Source organism: Gossypium hirsutum, chromosome A13 (assembly GCF_007990345.1).
Source record: "Gossypium hirsutum isolate 1008001.06 chromosome A13, Gossypium_hirsutum_v2.1, whole genome shotgun sequence".
Lineage (NCBI taxonomy): Eukaryota > Viridiplantae > Streptophyta > Magnoliopsida > Malvales > Malvaceae > Gossypium > Gossypium hirsutum.
The window spans coordinates 107,782,462-107,799,432 of record NC_053436.1 but is presented as its reverse complement, the minus strand read 5'-3'; the positions used below and the strand labels follow the sequence as shown (position 1 = coordinate 107,799,432).

The following is a 16,971-nucleotide window of genomic DNA, read 5'->3' as shown; positions in this document are numbered from 1 at the left end:
TTTCTTTTTTTGCAGAAAAAAGTTGGTAGCGATAAGAGGAAAAAGAAAAGAAAGAACAAAAAACATGGCTCTCTTCGTATTCTTCCACAGCTTTCTTGAACTGCAATTTCATGTAATCAGATCATTCATTCATTCGTTGTCGTTGATGGTGCTGCATATATACGAGTACGTTGTTGCGGTTCAATAAAGCTGTGGGAAGATACAAACAGGGTCAAAGTCAAAGTAAAAAAGTCAGTGATTTGAAAAATTCAATGTTAATTTCTTCTTTACATGATCTGAATATGTTTTTCTCTGTGTTCTTTTATATACAATTAAAGCTTACGTTACAATTTAGAGCATGTTAATTCTAAGACTCGAACTTGGTCTCTAGATTCTTGTCTTCGCTGTGTTTGGTTTTGGATCTTAATTGTGTTCTGTCTTAATTTTGGTTTTGGACCAATCTGATCTTACATTGAGTACCATTCATTTATAAGTTTTACAATCATATATAAATGCCATTTAAATTATTCTGTTTTGAATGGTTGGAAAAAAAATTTATTTTAACCATATTATAGAGTTTGCTAGGACTCAAATAATGAGCCATTAAAGTTCTTGTTATATTGAATGTTACCTTAAGGACCACTTGGATTAGCCTTTGGCCTAGCTTTTCTGATTTGAAAAATCCCCACCCAATTCATCAAAGTTTACCCTAAATCCATTAATATTTTTAGGGTTTGTAACTGTTATTCATCAATCTTATCTTTTAAAATTTCGAATTTAAGTTCTCGAATTCAATGTCATCAATCTACTCGTGCCTTACCATTTCATCCAATACTGATTACTATAAAACCCCACTTTGATTTTGCTTACATTAGGGTTTTTTTCTTCTTCATATATATATATGACAAAGGACAACTCAGCTGTAAGAAAAAGGGGTTCTAGAGTATCTTTAAAACATGCTGTCTTGTCGTGAGGGTATATTTGCAAAAATAAAAAATAAAAAACCAGATCTGAATGTTGGTGCCTTCCTTTTAAGTGGATCTAGCTGCTACCATAGACAAATTAGTGTTTTTTTTTATAAAAAAAAAAACTCTAAATGAAGGGATAATGTTTTGTACTAATTTTGACAGCCATTAAACAATGAGAAGAAAGTACTATGATCTGAATTATATATATATGTATTAAATTAGCTGTACTCTGATATATATTCACGAGAAAATGTTAATGATCCAGTTAAAAAGGCTAAGTGTTTTGTTCGTTTGTTGACGTTGTTGTACAGATCATCCGATCTAACTACTTTAATTATGTGATCCATGCATGTCTTAATTGCCCCCCAACTATTCCTGGCAAACATGTATGTATCTATCTATAATTATATTAATAACAGTACTTATATTCATGTCGATTGAGTGCATCAATGTTATTGATCAAATTTTAGAGATTGCAACTTCGAAATAATCTTATTCTAATAAGTTTCTTTTTTTGGTGTTTTCTATATTTGTTTGACGGTCCATGTTTAGGTTCATGTTTGTCTTTTAATACTATCATCTTCAAGATTCTACTAAGTTGATTAGATAATTATTGGGTTTAAAATTACATTAAGAATCTCAAATTTAATATATATATATATATGGGCCGGTGATATTTAACTACAATTTAATCTCAAAATTAAATCTTTTAAGTGCATATATATATTGTTAGTAAAATTAAGGCATAATGACTTATTTGATCTTCTAATTTTATAAAAAAATCATTTTAGCCATCAAAATTAATTTTTCACTTTTTTTAGTCCTTAGACTTGTGTTTTTTTATTTATCAAATTACCCCAAAATAGATGAAAAATTTAATATTTTTTAACTTTGTTGATGTGACATATATATGGATTGCCATATGGATGACACATCATCATATAAAAATTTTAAAAATTCGAAAAATTATATAATTTGATTAAATGCTAGCATGTTATCCACGTATATGTCATGTCAGAAAAATTAACAAATATTAACTTTTCCTTCTATTTTGAAGTGATTTGACAAAAAATACAAATTCTAAACCTAAAAATGTGAAAAATTAAGTAAAAAACTTTTTTTTTATAACATTGGATGACTAAAAAGGTTATTATGATAATTTAAAAGAATGGCACATGTTCTATTTAGGGTGTAATAAAGAAATAGACATGTAACAACACTTAAATTTTGCTTTTGAAATTATAGGTATATATATCAAATATTAACACATATTTAAGTATAAAAGTAACCATGTTAAAAAAATTTACAAATAAATTTATCTTATCCCTTAATAAAATAAATCGAAAATTTTCATTCAAGATTTTCATATAATTCTTTTAAGATCTACCTATTTATTCTTGATAATAATAATAATAATAATAAATAAATAAATAAATAAATAACTACAAGCATATATATCATTGGAGAACCTAGCTAGAACTTGAGAATATTGCATTGATAAGGTTAAAAGGGAAGGAAATGATTTAAGATATGATGATTATAATTATAATAATTATTGATTGTTATTATTAGCTATTTCTAAAAAGCTGTGATTGCCTTGTGTTTTGTGAATGTCTGGTTGAATAATCTTGGTCTTAAAAGACACTGCAACCATTAGTCTTATTGTCTGTATTATTTGCCTGTAATATGGTAATAATTATAATATTAATCTCAAATTTCATTTTCCATCACTTTCTCTTTAAAGGAACTTACACAAGTTGAGAATGCTAATTTGAACTAAAATAAATCTTATATGTGATTTTTCCCTTTGCATGTGCATGTGTCTCACTACCTAATCACACAGATATGCAAAGAACTGATACACTTAATTTCTATAACACACATTGCCGCTTTCTTCCTTGCATGTTTTGCTGTTTGTATGTAGGCAAAATTAGGTTTATGTCCTGAATATCTTTTATCTATACTATATATGGATTTGATTGAATCAGTGTTATAAATCAACTCAATATTAACTCAATTAAAAAAATCAATTAAATAAAACAACTTAATATTAATTTTTATATATAATGGGAAAGGGACGTGGATACGAGGATTTAATTCTCATCTTACTGAAACGTGACATGAATCAATTGAATTAAGCTCGAGTTCTTAATTTCATTTTAATTATGTGAAAAATATTTATAAAACTCTCATAATCTCGAAATATGTAATTGATAGCTTAGATATTGTCATGACTCATGATGATGGTTAACCATACTTTTTCGATTAAAGATCTTTTATTACATGATCGTCACATTGAATCATAATTACTATGAAATCGAGTAAAAAAAAAACTTAAACAAAAACTGAACTCTCCTTACTACTTATATTTTATCAACAAAATTCAAACTCAGAAACTATTATTTACATTTTACTTTTTCATCTTGGTAGTCAGCACAAAGTTGGGCGCACTTCCCACATCGGATAAAAGGGCAGGCCCCTGCTTTGTTTCAGTTTCACTTGCTGTCCTAATGCTCCAATGGTTGGAACAAAGAGTTATGCCTTAAAAGCGACGTGACTGAAATTTTTTTTCCCCACGACACATGGGGGCGCCATTATTGCTTTGCCCTTGCCATTTCCCTTTCAGTTTGTTCACAGGCGCCAGTTGTATCGAATATTAATTGTTTAGTTACTGGTGTTCGTTCAACCGAGAATGGTAAAAATTTCGATGCCTTTTTAAAAGAAAGATTACGATTTTAAATGTGATATTTAAGTAAAAAATTTTCTGAGTAGAGATGTAGTTAGGGGTAAGTAAGATGTAGAAATTTAAGGTTGAGTAAATTGAGAAATTGAAAATTGATCCAAAAATAAAGTGTTTGATTGGTTTATAAAGTACAAATTAAAAAATCATGGTTATTTTAGTCTAACGGAAGTCTATTTTTTATTTAATTTATAACTAATTTAATTTTTATTATGTACAAATAAATATTTTATATTTAAAATAGTTAAAATGATAATTATCTATACAATGCTAATGGAGTAAAAAACTTAAGTGGGTCAGGATTGATTCAGTTGTTTTTAGAGTATAATAAAATAATAATTAAATAATTAAAAAACACTTGGCATTATCTTAAATCTGTTTATGAAGTTTTTTACTCCAGCATAATTATCCTAGTTAAAATGCCTTGAAAATTCTATATATAATATTTAAAAAATCTATATAAGAGTTATTGATTATTTTTTATTTACTTGTCAAACGTCTTAAAATAAACCTCATTTTGTCAAAATGAGTTCAAAACCTCAAAACTCAGAATTAATATGAAAAACTCGGATTCGAACTGAATCAAATTATTATAAATGGTTCAAAAAATTCAATTCAATCCTTCATTGAATCCCTTTTGTTGAATAGAGAAATATCAATTTTAATCCCTTTGAATTATCAAATATTCAAGTTAAACTTTTTCAAAACAAAATCTTCACATTTAACTCTTTAACTTTTCAACATTTTATTTGGACCACCAACACTGAATTCAATAGCAAGAATGCAACAACAAACAAAAAGCCATATTCATGATCTAATTGTTAGTGAATCACCAACGTGAAACTACAACGAATATATGTATGTATATATCGATTCAAATGTGTACAAAAACATGAACCGCTGCCCTCCCTTCATCCTTCCCCCACAAAATCTCACTTGTGGATTTAGTACTTGCATTTTTTGCTTACATAGAATAGTTTGAAAGGGATAAAAAGAAGAAAAAAAAAACTTAAAAGATAATTTTCCACTATTGCTTTCTTTTAATGACAATAATAATTAACTTGAAAAAGGGTATGATTTTCTTTTGAGGGTGTTGATGTGCCACCACTAGTCTATTTTCATTGCCCCTCTATAAAAAAAACCCAAAAAGAAAATTCAACTTGTATTCACATGGATGGGAAATTTCGTCCACACTCTTTGTTTCTTGGATTTGAGATACTTTATAACACTTTCAAGTGTTTGGGAGTACTATATATATGTATGTGCCTATGTATGCTAAAAGCTAGAATGTATGTATTAAAATGGTTTAAATTGAATTTTCGACTCCTAAGGGGAGCTAAAAATGAATTTCCATTCAATAAAGAGTCTAAAAGGGATTAAATATTTGAAATATTAACATCTGAAAGAGATTAAAGTTGCAATTGTACCATTCAACCAAGGAATGTACAATAAGGATCATCATGATGAGAAATCATTAAAAATCTCCCTGATCACATGAGATCTCTCAACTTTAAAAAATAAATAAAAAATAAAAATAAACAAACATATGATCTTTATTTAATTCTAAAAAGCTACAATGTGAGTATATAGCAGCTTGAAATGGTAAATTGCAGATGCATAAAAGTGTATGAATTATTGTCACCTTTTCCCCATGCTTTCTCAATAATTGAATTCATTCTGAATAATAATAAAAAATTAAAAGAAAAATAAAAGCTGCACTGCAGCAATTCATGAAAGCTAGATAATATCTAATATTAGCAAAATTATATATATTATATATAAAATAAAAGTCATATACCATTGTTTTTATTTTCTTGTTAATTATTTCCTGCTGTGCTCACCATCACCCTTTGTCTTCCCAATTACACTTACTTCTCTATATAAATATAAAATAAAATTTAAACATAATTTTTTTCATACTCGAATATGATTCTAACTCGAAAAAAATCCAAATTTATAGATTAACAAGAGTGGCTAAACATTTCAAAATTATGTATGTTTCAAAGCTTTCTTTGAATTAGGTAAAGATTCCTTATCATACTCAATTATGATCATTTTTTTTTTCAAAATGGTCCCTTATTCAATCTTGATTACACCTTAATTATAGCCCCCCCCCCTTTTCTTTTCTTTTTGGGTTTTTCTATATCTTGTTAGATTCTTCTCACCCTTCTCTTTAATTGTAGATCACTGCTTTATTTACTAAATTTCCTTGGCCTAAAAGGATATATATAATAGTGTAAAGAAGAAAAATTGTACTACTACTAATTAACAATAATAAATTGATTTAATCCTTTTAAGTTCTCCTCGAATTTTATTTTGGGCTAATTATTCAATACTTCATTATTTATAATAATTGATACCCATTGATCTACTTCTTAGAATATAATTGGATGAAATCTAAACATGATATGAAAAAGAAAAAGACACAAATGAAAACAAAGGGAAGAAAAAGTAGTTGGGAAGAAGAGGTAGATAAACTTTATGCATGTCCCTTACCTATTCTTTTGTCCACCAATGTTGTTTTTTTGGATGAATATTCAATAAATTTAAAATTGGAATCTTAATCTTTTACTAATCTTTAAATAGGGTATTTAAAAATTTTTAAAGTAAAAAAAATCCACCACCATTTTAAGGATGTACGAAAAGTTGTATAAATTATAATATCATAGTGATAACATTAAATGTTATTATGTGTTTAAACAAGTTTGAACTCGTAATTTTTAAATTTTTGTGATAATAATGGTGTTATTAAAATAAAGTCAATATATTATATGAGAATTTTTATTAAGAAATTCGATATGAATTAATGCGATGAACAATTAATGCATGGCTTATCGTTATTAAAAAAAAAAGAAGTAGGGGTCTTAGAGGGATTAATCCTATATAAGATATGTAGGTTAAATAATCCAAAAGAACAAGAAAAACTCAATTATTACAACACTGGACATTAATTGCTTCCATGCGAAACTCATTGTAGGAGAAGATAAAAAGAGAAGATAAATTATTAAAAATGCGAAAATTATATAAAATATAAACACGATATTTATATCGATCGAAAGAGAGTGAAGCCAAAGGTTGACTATTTTTTTCCCACATGGTAATTAGAGTGAAAGAGCAAAGGACAAACAGTAAGAACTATCAACTTTGTTGATTGTCAAAAAAAGAAAAAAAATCATAATTTTTGAATCAATTAAAATGCTGGAAATAACAAAGATTATTGTTAAAAAAAATTTAAATAAGAAGATGATTTAGTTCAATTTGAGATAAATTAAAGTCTAGTTATTGTCTCCATGTTCATGCATGGCAAGAGATGTATAAAATCATCATGGAAAACATATATATATATAATATTCATGAAAAAGATGGAAAACCCACCTTGTAATTCAGCATCAGAAACCTTTATTCTGAGAAAAGCTGCAAGAATTACGAATCGTAATTTATATAAGCAAAAAAAAGAAGAGAACTGGTAATAATTTTGAGAGCTTAAAAAAGCTTACCTTGTTCGTCTTCAATGTGTATATATCTAACTTAAACCAGAAAAAAAAGCAAGTCCTGAATTGTCATCATGTTCTCCCACAGCTTTCTTGAGCTTCCATGGTATATACATACACATATATATATACATATATCTAGCTATTAGCTAATTCTTTTATGATGGAAAACAAAGAAAGTTCAAGAAAGCTGTGGAAAAGCATGATCAGAACTTTAAAAGAAGAAAAAAGAAGGGGAAAAAAATCACTAAATTTGGTCTCACAAAAGCTCTAAAAAAACACAGATAGTGATGAAGAAGAAGAAGAAGAAGAAGGGTGTTCCAAAAACTTTCAAGGACCACTCTACCATTATATAATATGTATACCAGCTTTATAGAGGGAAAAAATGGGGTTGGTAGGGTTTATTTTCACTCACCAATTACAATTTACTTCAATATATATATATATATATGAAAATTGGTTGCTTTACTGGTGAGTGAGTGCGCAGTGGGGTATATATATATAATACAGCCAGATAGGTGAAGGAAAGCAAAATTAAACTCAAGCTCAAAAATGAATAAAATTTTAAGGACAAACTTAAACATGAAAGAGAATTTAAAAGATACCCGGCCCCCATAATTAAAGGGATAAAATTTATGGGTTAATTGCATATACATCCTCAAACTAATTTTTTTCTAGATTTTAGATTGATCTCAAGTCAGTTTAAAGTATTATTATCATATCAATTAGATTATTATGTTGTTAGGTTGGGCATTAAATGCTAACTTAGATATGATGTGAAGTATATGTAATTACGCAACTTTGATTAAACATATATTTTTTCATTTTTGGGCCTGCCAACCCCCTTAAAATCTCTATTGTGTGTGGTAAATATGCTTTTATATCATATCCGGATTGACATTTAACGGCTAAAATAACAATTAGGTTGATAAGAAAACTTGATTGTCACACAAGCGATACTTTCAAAACTTGAATAAAATATTTTGAAATTAGGGGTCAATTTAGAACTCAATCATAACTTGAGAACATTTGATGCAATTAATTCTTAAAAAAAAAATCCCATTCGAATCACATGCAACCATGTGAGTTGTGATTTTGATTATAATTATTGGAAATTATAGGTATGGGTTGTTTATGGTCCCCAATCTTTGATGTTTTGTTTTTTTAAACCCAAACCTATATATAATATAAAGGTGATCATCAATCATGAATATGTAAAATATTTCTTTTTTATTTTTTTATTTTTTTTATTTTTTTCCAGATAGTTCTAGAAAAATAAATAGATAAATAAAATTGGTTATTACAAATAAGAGCAAAAACAAAGATGAGTTTATACATACACACGCATACCTATTACTTGATGTTGATGGAATGGCCCTACACTTGGCCCATTTGATTCGGCCTGTATCAGGTTTGAAAAAACTTTTTATTCCAATTTAATTTATTTTATATTTAAATATTAAATATATAATAATGTTTTAAAAAATGAACCAAATGAAAGCTTTAGCTTAGATAAGTGGAATAAAAAATAAAATAAAAAATTAAATTATGAAAGATGAAAAAAAACTATTAAAAAGAATAACTTATTGTTGGTTAAATGTATGAGTAGTTTTAAATTGAAATTTATTTTTTTACTTTCAATATAGTAAAAAATATAAATATTCTTATAATTATATAATTTTACATTTTTATTTTTTATAATTTTATTAAATAAATTAATGTGTGTGATTATCTTGTAATATCAAACTCAAAAAATTATATCAGCAAATAAAAATAATACAAGTAAATTTATTTATAGAATTTTTTAAGAGGTAAATATTATGTGAGTAATCCTAATGCATAATTGAATTGATAATTAAAATATATTTTGATCAAGTATAAATTTTATTTCAAATTATTTTTTATTTTGAAATTTTTTATTTTCATTTTTAAACTATCAATATTGTATTGATCAAGTCTTTTAATTATTAAAACTGTTAATTTAACCATAAATGACATGTCAAATCTTATATGACATAATTTAAAATAAAAATTTTAAAGTAAAAACTAAAAATAAAGTAAAACCGAAAAGAGAGAGTGACAGATAAATCTTTTGTAAAAGATTCAAAAACCTCGGAACAAATATTTTTAGGTTTTTCATTTGATAGTCAAAATAAAAATATAAAAAAATTGAATAATCTGATTGATACAACATCAATAATTTAAAAAAAGTCTAGTGCAATTAATTTTAGAATTACAAGTATATATTAGAAACCAAAGAATATAATGAGAAACCAATACTCAAATATACATATATAAAAGTCGATTGAGTCTTAGTTCAATTAGCGTGAGCATTGTTACTAATATAAGAAGGTTGTGAGTTTGAGTGTGCTGAAGCGCATTATCTTTCTAAGCATTGTGTCAAAACATAACTTATAATAAGATTATTCAATACATATATAAAACCAAGACCCTAAATTTGAAAACGAAAACGAAAGAAAATTCACCCACCCGAACCATATAAATTCAGTGTGATGTAAGTAATGTGTCAATGTTTGGCATAGAATAAAAACTAAAGAGACAGATTATGGCACCAATAAATGTCTTTTATTATTATCATTTGTACATCATCATTGATGTACATAATTTCCAAGCATGGTAAATTTCATTTAACCCACCAACCTCAAGGATCAATGTACTCTTCATCGATTCAAATATATTTTCCTTTTTTCCTTTTTTAAGATTTTTTTTCTTATTTAAGATTGATTTAATGGAGAAATAATTTATACACTTTTGAAAATTTTATATTTTTATAAAATTAAAATAAATAAATAAACCCTAAACTACAAAAAAAAAAGGTATTTTGGGTTTTTTTTAAATAGAATGGGGTTTATTTATTTATTTTATTTTGATATGAATTTAATTTTATTCTGTGTCAACGTATATGGGCCACCATTGTACTGGCCCGTCCTGAAACCACCCGATTCCTGGGCCTGCTTTTTAATTAGACCTGACAAAGTATTATATTAGTGTCATTTTCGTATTTCTGTAATTTCTCGTCTTATAATCATATTTAATTTTTTTTTATATTTATAATTTTTTAGGATAAATTGTAAAACTACACATTAAAATTTGATTAATTATGAAAAATATAATATATTTTCAAGTCTTTCTCAAGTTTTGATTAAAAGAGTTGAAACAATTTAATCTTTTTCAATTTCAAAAGTGATTAATCACAACGCTAATATTTATATATTCTGCAAATGTGTAATATTTTGCGGGTTAAGTTTGTTAAACTAATGACTGAATTGTCAAAAAAAAGTATGCGAATGACATGGTATGTATGCCACGTGTCTAAAGATGATTGATTTATACCATCCCGATTTTAACGGATTTATAAAAACAGATTAAAATATGTGATGAAGACTAAATTCGAATATCAATTTTAATCCAAATTCAAAAGAAAAAAAATGTATATTTACCAACAGTCAAATACAAATACAATTGTATTTTTATTTTTTAAAAAATAATAAATAAAAACTTAAAAGAATAAACTTAAAATGTTGCACCAATGTTGGGTATTACCATATTTGTAGCAGCAGCAGCAGATGGCCTAGAAGGGAAGGAATCGACCGACCACGTGAATTCACTGAAAAATGTACTGCTTAAGTAAATAAATTTTATGAACTTCAATCCATTTCAATCTCTATAATCCGGTTTTTTAGATTATTTATTATAATTTAATTCGATATGATTTTAAATTTTGAAATTTATTTTGCATTAAAAAGTAATTAAAGAAATATAATTAAAATGTGATTAAAACGTCTATGTTTACACAATGTTAACAAGTTAATAAACGTTAACCTTTTCATATATCTTGAATGATTTGACAAGTAATATAAATTAAAAAATTAAAAAAAAAACGAAAAATAAAATAAATAATTAAAATAATTTTTTTATAAAATTTAAGGACTAAATAAATCATTATATCATATATTTATTCTTATATAACCAAGTCGGTACGTGGTGTCCAGAACATGCACGTGGATCTCAGTTTAGCCGTACTACAATCTTACCAAATTGTTTGAACCAAAATTCGTCCCATTATTTTACTTTAGGGTTAATTGTAAATATAGTAATGAAATTGTAAAGATATATGTATTAATTGGAGCTATAGTTTGGATTTTACATTTTGGGGTTTGCGGTAAATACATATACGTGGGGTTATAAATTAATTTACGTATTTTAAATATGTTTAATGTATTAGTTTGTAATGTTTAATTAGTGATTAGATTGATTGAATGACTTAATTAATACAATGTTAATACTTTAAAACCTATGAACCATTTTAGAATATTAACAATGGAAGATTTGCATGTTCAAATAACTAAAATTATAATTAAATTATTATAGTGCATAAACGTTCCGAAAAAATTGAAATATATCTAGACAAAGCCCACAATAATAGGTATGAGATTTAAACTGAAATCAAATCTGGAAAGAACTCGCATAAATTAAACTATTGAGGTTTAAGACTCCAATCTTACAATTAAATCATAATATTACCGGGGTTTAAGGTTTAGTGGTTAATTTCCTTGTTTGGCATCGAATGGTTCAAAGTTCAAACCCTATAGATGTAATCCCCTCTCCCAATTTATAATGTATCCGAAAATCAGATAATTTTGAGATTTTCATGTTTGTTTTACGATTCATAAAAATTAATCCTTTCAAGGTTCGTAGCTACTTCTCCCAATAATGTTGTCTTTAATGTTCGAACTCAATTCCTTCTCTTAGAAGTATAATATGCCTTACCGTTAGACCCAACAATTGTAGCTTATTGGTCAGATGTTCACCTTCCCCCAAGAATAACTAAAGTTCGAATCATCATTGTACAAAAAAAATAAAAATACAGCCAATAGTTGTTGGTGACTCCATTATTTTATCTAGATATAAATCTCAAAATTTTACAAGAACTTTGATTGTGATTCAAATGTATACATGAAACTTTAATTTTGATTCAATCATAAACATTTAAAGAAAAAATACATCAATTTATGTTTATATTGGGTAAATATAATTATTTATCTATGAAATATCAAAATTTCATATATAAAAGTGCACAAAATTAAAGTTTTTATATAAAATTGCATATTAGAACAAAATTCATGTGTACTTTTGAAATTGATCCCTATTATCTATAATAGGAGTAGAGGCGTAGCTAAGAGGGCTGGCAAGGACCCCGACCCTTCTTAAAATAGAAGTTTTTTCATTTTAAATGAGTAAAAGTAAAATTGCATTTTGACATCTCTTAAAATTAATAAAAATTTAATTTAATCCTTTAAAAATAATAAAGATATAGATTATTAAAATGATAAAATAATATTTTTATTATTGTAAAAATTATATTTTAATTTTAATTTTTTTTAAAAATATGTTTTTTTTTTACAAAGTTAGGAGGTTGAATAAAGTAATTATTAAAATTTTTGTGGGGGTGGCGTTCTCATTAAAGAAGGAAATACAATTCAGTGGTGGGGTAAGTCAGAAAATGTACCATGGCCATATCAAGTCAAGTCACTATTATCAAAACTGTTTCTTGACTGCATTTTCGGGCCATTAAATGTTGCGAATCCACTGTTGTTATTCTCTATACTTAAGCCACCGTTTTAAATTTAGGGTGGGTTTGGATAAAAAAATATTAGAGTGGGTTTAGATTATTTATTTAAGATTAGTATAAAAATAATAATGGTGGTGAGATTATATATTATAACAATTTTATAGTGTAAGATAATTATATACTATAACGATTTTATAGTGTAAGATAAAAAGTAAACTAAATGTACCGTATCAAACCTAATCGCCCATCTAAATCTACTCTTAATATTTATACAAAAAAGTTAAAAAAATTTATCTTATTTTTCTCATTTAAAAATCTTAACCCAAATAATAAGCATTCTTAGTATTTTTCGTTAACATTTTGTTAACTTGACATGTTAATTAAACTGTCATCATATGATAATTTATACGATTGATAAAAAATAAACATGTCAAATTGATAAATTTTGACAAATTATAATAAGCACTTTTAAAGGTATTTAGAGATAATTTTACCGTCTGAACTTAGGTGAGGTGTGATTATTACAATTGAGGTGAGAGCACAAAGGGGCACTATGTATCATGGTGGCTCCTTCACCTTGATAGTTGAACGTTGACAGGTGAGGGTTTCCGTACTTGCTTCTCTTTATTGGCAATGACGGCCTAGTTCAAGTAAAGTTTGCTCACTTCCCAAATTCGGGTTTCAACTTCCAAACCATTTGAGTCTAGTTTTGTTTTTGTATGGTTTGTACTCTATCATTTCAAATTGCCTTGTAGTGATTATGCCTAGGGGTGTGCATAATTCGGGTAAAACTGAAAAAATTCGGTTAACCGACCGAATTCGGTTAATCGGTCGGTTAACCGAATTTTTTCGGTCGGGGGTCGGTTAATTTTTTTTATGATTTTTCGGTTAACGGTTAATTCGGTTCGAAACCGGTCGGTTAACCGAAAATTTTCGGTTAACCGAAAAAATTAATAAATAAAATTATCCAACCCAACCCAAACTCAATTACCCAACCCAATAAAACTAAAACTAAAGTTTACCCAATTACCCAATCCAATAAAACTAAAACTAAAAGACAACCCAATTTACTAAAGTCTAAAACCCAATTTACTTTAATAATTTATAAATTTTTTAAATTTTAAAAATAAAAAATAAAAAAAAATTCGGGTATTTTTCGGTAATTCGGTTAATTCGGTTAATTCGGGTAATTCGGGTAATTCAGGTAATTCTTAACCAAAAATAAAAAATACATAATTTTCGGTTAATTCGGTTAACCGACCTTATTAACCGAAAAAATTTCGGTTCGGTTAAATTTTTTTTAAAAAAATCGGTTCGGTTAACGGTTAAAATTTTTGGAAGGTCAGTTAATTCGGTTATAGTAATTTCAGGTCGGTTAACCGGTCGGTTAACCGAATGAACACCCCTAATTATGCCTCTCCTTTGTTGTTTGTAATCCTCTTTTTGAATTAAAGTTCATTTGATAAAAAAAATACATAAAATACATCTTAAATTCTTGATAAATATAGTAACTAATAATATATCTTAACCCCGCTTCTATATTAACGGGAACATATATCGACCAATATTAATGAATTCTTCTTCATCTTCAGTATCAGAAGGATGTGGAATGGTTAACAAATGTTAATAATTCAGATTAAGTAATTTTGTTGAAAGAAATATTTATGAACTTTGAAAAAATGTATCTAATCATAAAAAATATATATATATTTTTAATTCTGATCAAATCTGTTCTTTTTGAGATAATATCTAGAATTACCCACAGTCCTAATCGATAAATAAAAAATAATATACTTCAGTACACTCAAACTCACGTCCTCTTACATTAGCAACAATACTCATACCAATCAAGCTAAACCTCAATTCACAATACCTTTTGTTTTTCAAACTGTTTATATTTTGCTATATTTTTAAAATGTTTATATTAATGGTAAATTACATCTAAGATTATTCTAAAATATGATATTTTGATCATTTTCACTTTAAATAAAATAATTGTTCAAACTAGTCACTCCCATTAAAATCTTCCTTTATACACTAACGAAATATTGATGTGATATATTACCCAATTAAATGACAACACATGTCCCTTTCACAGTGAAAGCAAGTGGAAATAGAAAATTATACAATCATTCAACTTCCCATTGTTTTTATTATGATTTTTAAATTTATATTTTATTAAAAAAATCAAATCAAATTAATTTAATTGATTAGAAATTTAAATATTACAAATTCTTCTTTGACAACACGAACTAAATTACTTGCAAGTAGATTGGTAGAAAGAAAGGCATTGGAGTTTAATCTTCGAAGCACCTTTTAATACTTAGGGTCTGTTTGTTTATCTGTAAAATGTTTTATGAAAAATATTTTCATTGTTTCTTTATGTTTGTTTGGTAGAAAATGAAATCCCAATGTAAATCATTCTCTAAACCATGAGAAAATGAGGGCTTTTTTTAGGAAAATGTCTTACCTTTTTTTTCGGCAAGACATTTTCCAATCTTTCTCCTCTTCACATTCCAGCAAAGAAAAATCCTTTTCCTCTTCCCCTTTCCCCTTCGTTGCGACCCCGACCAAGTGTTTACCACTAGCCAACACCACTTATCAGAACCAGTTACGGTGCGTTTACTTACGGTTAGCGTAAAAATAACTGTGACAGTGAAATTAGATACTGTAACGATACTGTAATCTGAGATAAAAAGAAAACAAAATACACCACACTAAAAATAAACACCCGTCTAAAAGAGCCTTTCCCCTATTTGCTATTATCGTGCAAATTTACATGCTTTTTATTCTTTGCCTCGGGGTTGATTGGGTAGATGCCTAGATCTAATGATTTTGGTGTTTGGCTCTCCCACATACATAGAATTATTAGATCTCTCATTTGTTTTTCTGAGCTTTGATAAAGAGAAAGCTAATAAAAGTTTTTAGCACAATAAAAGAAGAGGATGCTTTTGATAGAGAGCATAGGTGATCTTGCGAGGGAAACTCCTTAAAACGCCTCCATGGTCTGCGCATTGTGTGCCCATTGTGTATGTAAGTTGTTTATCTGATGACCTAAATTTGCTGGATGAATGATTTATGTTTATTTGAGCTTAAGTCTATATCAATTGTTTTGAATCGGAATTCGAAAATACAAAATATTAATTTTTTTTGTTTAGAAGCACAATACCTTCAACCATCCATATTCAATAAAAATACAAATTTAAATTTGAGGTTAATCACAAATAACTGAGTTTGAGGATGGAATTTATTTTTCAATAGATAAAAACCCTATTTGGACAATTATTATCTTGAACTAAAAATACTTTAAAATAAATTTGATGTAGCTTGAGCTTAATTAGTTTCAAGCACGATTTTCATGATAAGTTCACTTCAGTTTAACTCGATTATCACCCTAAACTTGATAGCATGATCATGAACCCAAAATGCAAACTTTAAGTTATATCTTCTATACCATATATAGATACACATGTTCGAATTTAAAAAAAAAATCATTGGGATCGAAATTGAATTATAAATTTTTAAAATGCCAAAAATATAATTTTATTATGTATTAATTTATGATTTCATCATTTTTAAAAAGAGCTAAACATTTTTTCTTCTATTTTGGAGATCAAAGTACAAATTTATCATATATAAAATTATAATTTAATGATTTTTAAAGGGATTGAAATGCAATTTTCTATTTTTGGGCAAATGCCTACCGGTTTACATTTGCATTGTATATATAAAAAAATTGGATTAAACCCATCAGTTGAACAGATATAAAAAAATTGAAAATCAATATTTGATACATATAAAAGATGTGAAAGCTAATGAACAGATAGAAAACCAATCAATGTGGTAAAAAAGAGAGTATAAAACTAAAAAATAAAAAATAAAAAAATTCAAATTTTTATTAAAATTATTTTATAAGTCCCCGTATCATTAGGTCGGATTAATTCTTAACTCAAATGACATGAGCATTGTCGCCAATGCAGGAGGACGAGGGCTCGAGTGCATTAAAGTGCATTATCTCCTATTTATGGGTTGGGAAGGAACTATGAATAATTACAGGTATTGTGTTAAAAAGAATAAGTATGATCAAAACCTACAATTATTGATTCAGTTTTTAGAACCAAATGGAATCTGATCTAATTTTTAATTCATTGAATGTATGTGTAACACAAATAAAAGGTTGTGACAAAAAAAACACATATA

The 16,971-nt window shown here is 26.9% G+C and overlaps 1 long non-coding RNA gene across 1 annotated transcript; it reads right to left on the bottom strand.

The window, feature by feature from the left end:
* LOC121212587 (uncharacterized) lies at positions 1–7,578 on the bottom strand. The gene is made up of 2 exons (XR_005907888.1): positions 7,185–7,578; positions 1–7,101 (listed from the first exon to the last, which is right to left on the bottom strand). It is a non-coding gene; the product is annotated as an uncharacterized lncRNA (long non-coding RNA).
* Between the last annotated feature and the right edge of the window lie 9,393 nt (positions 7,579–16,971).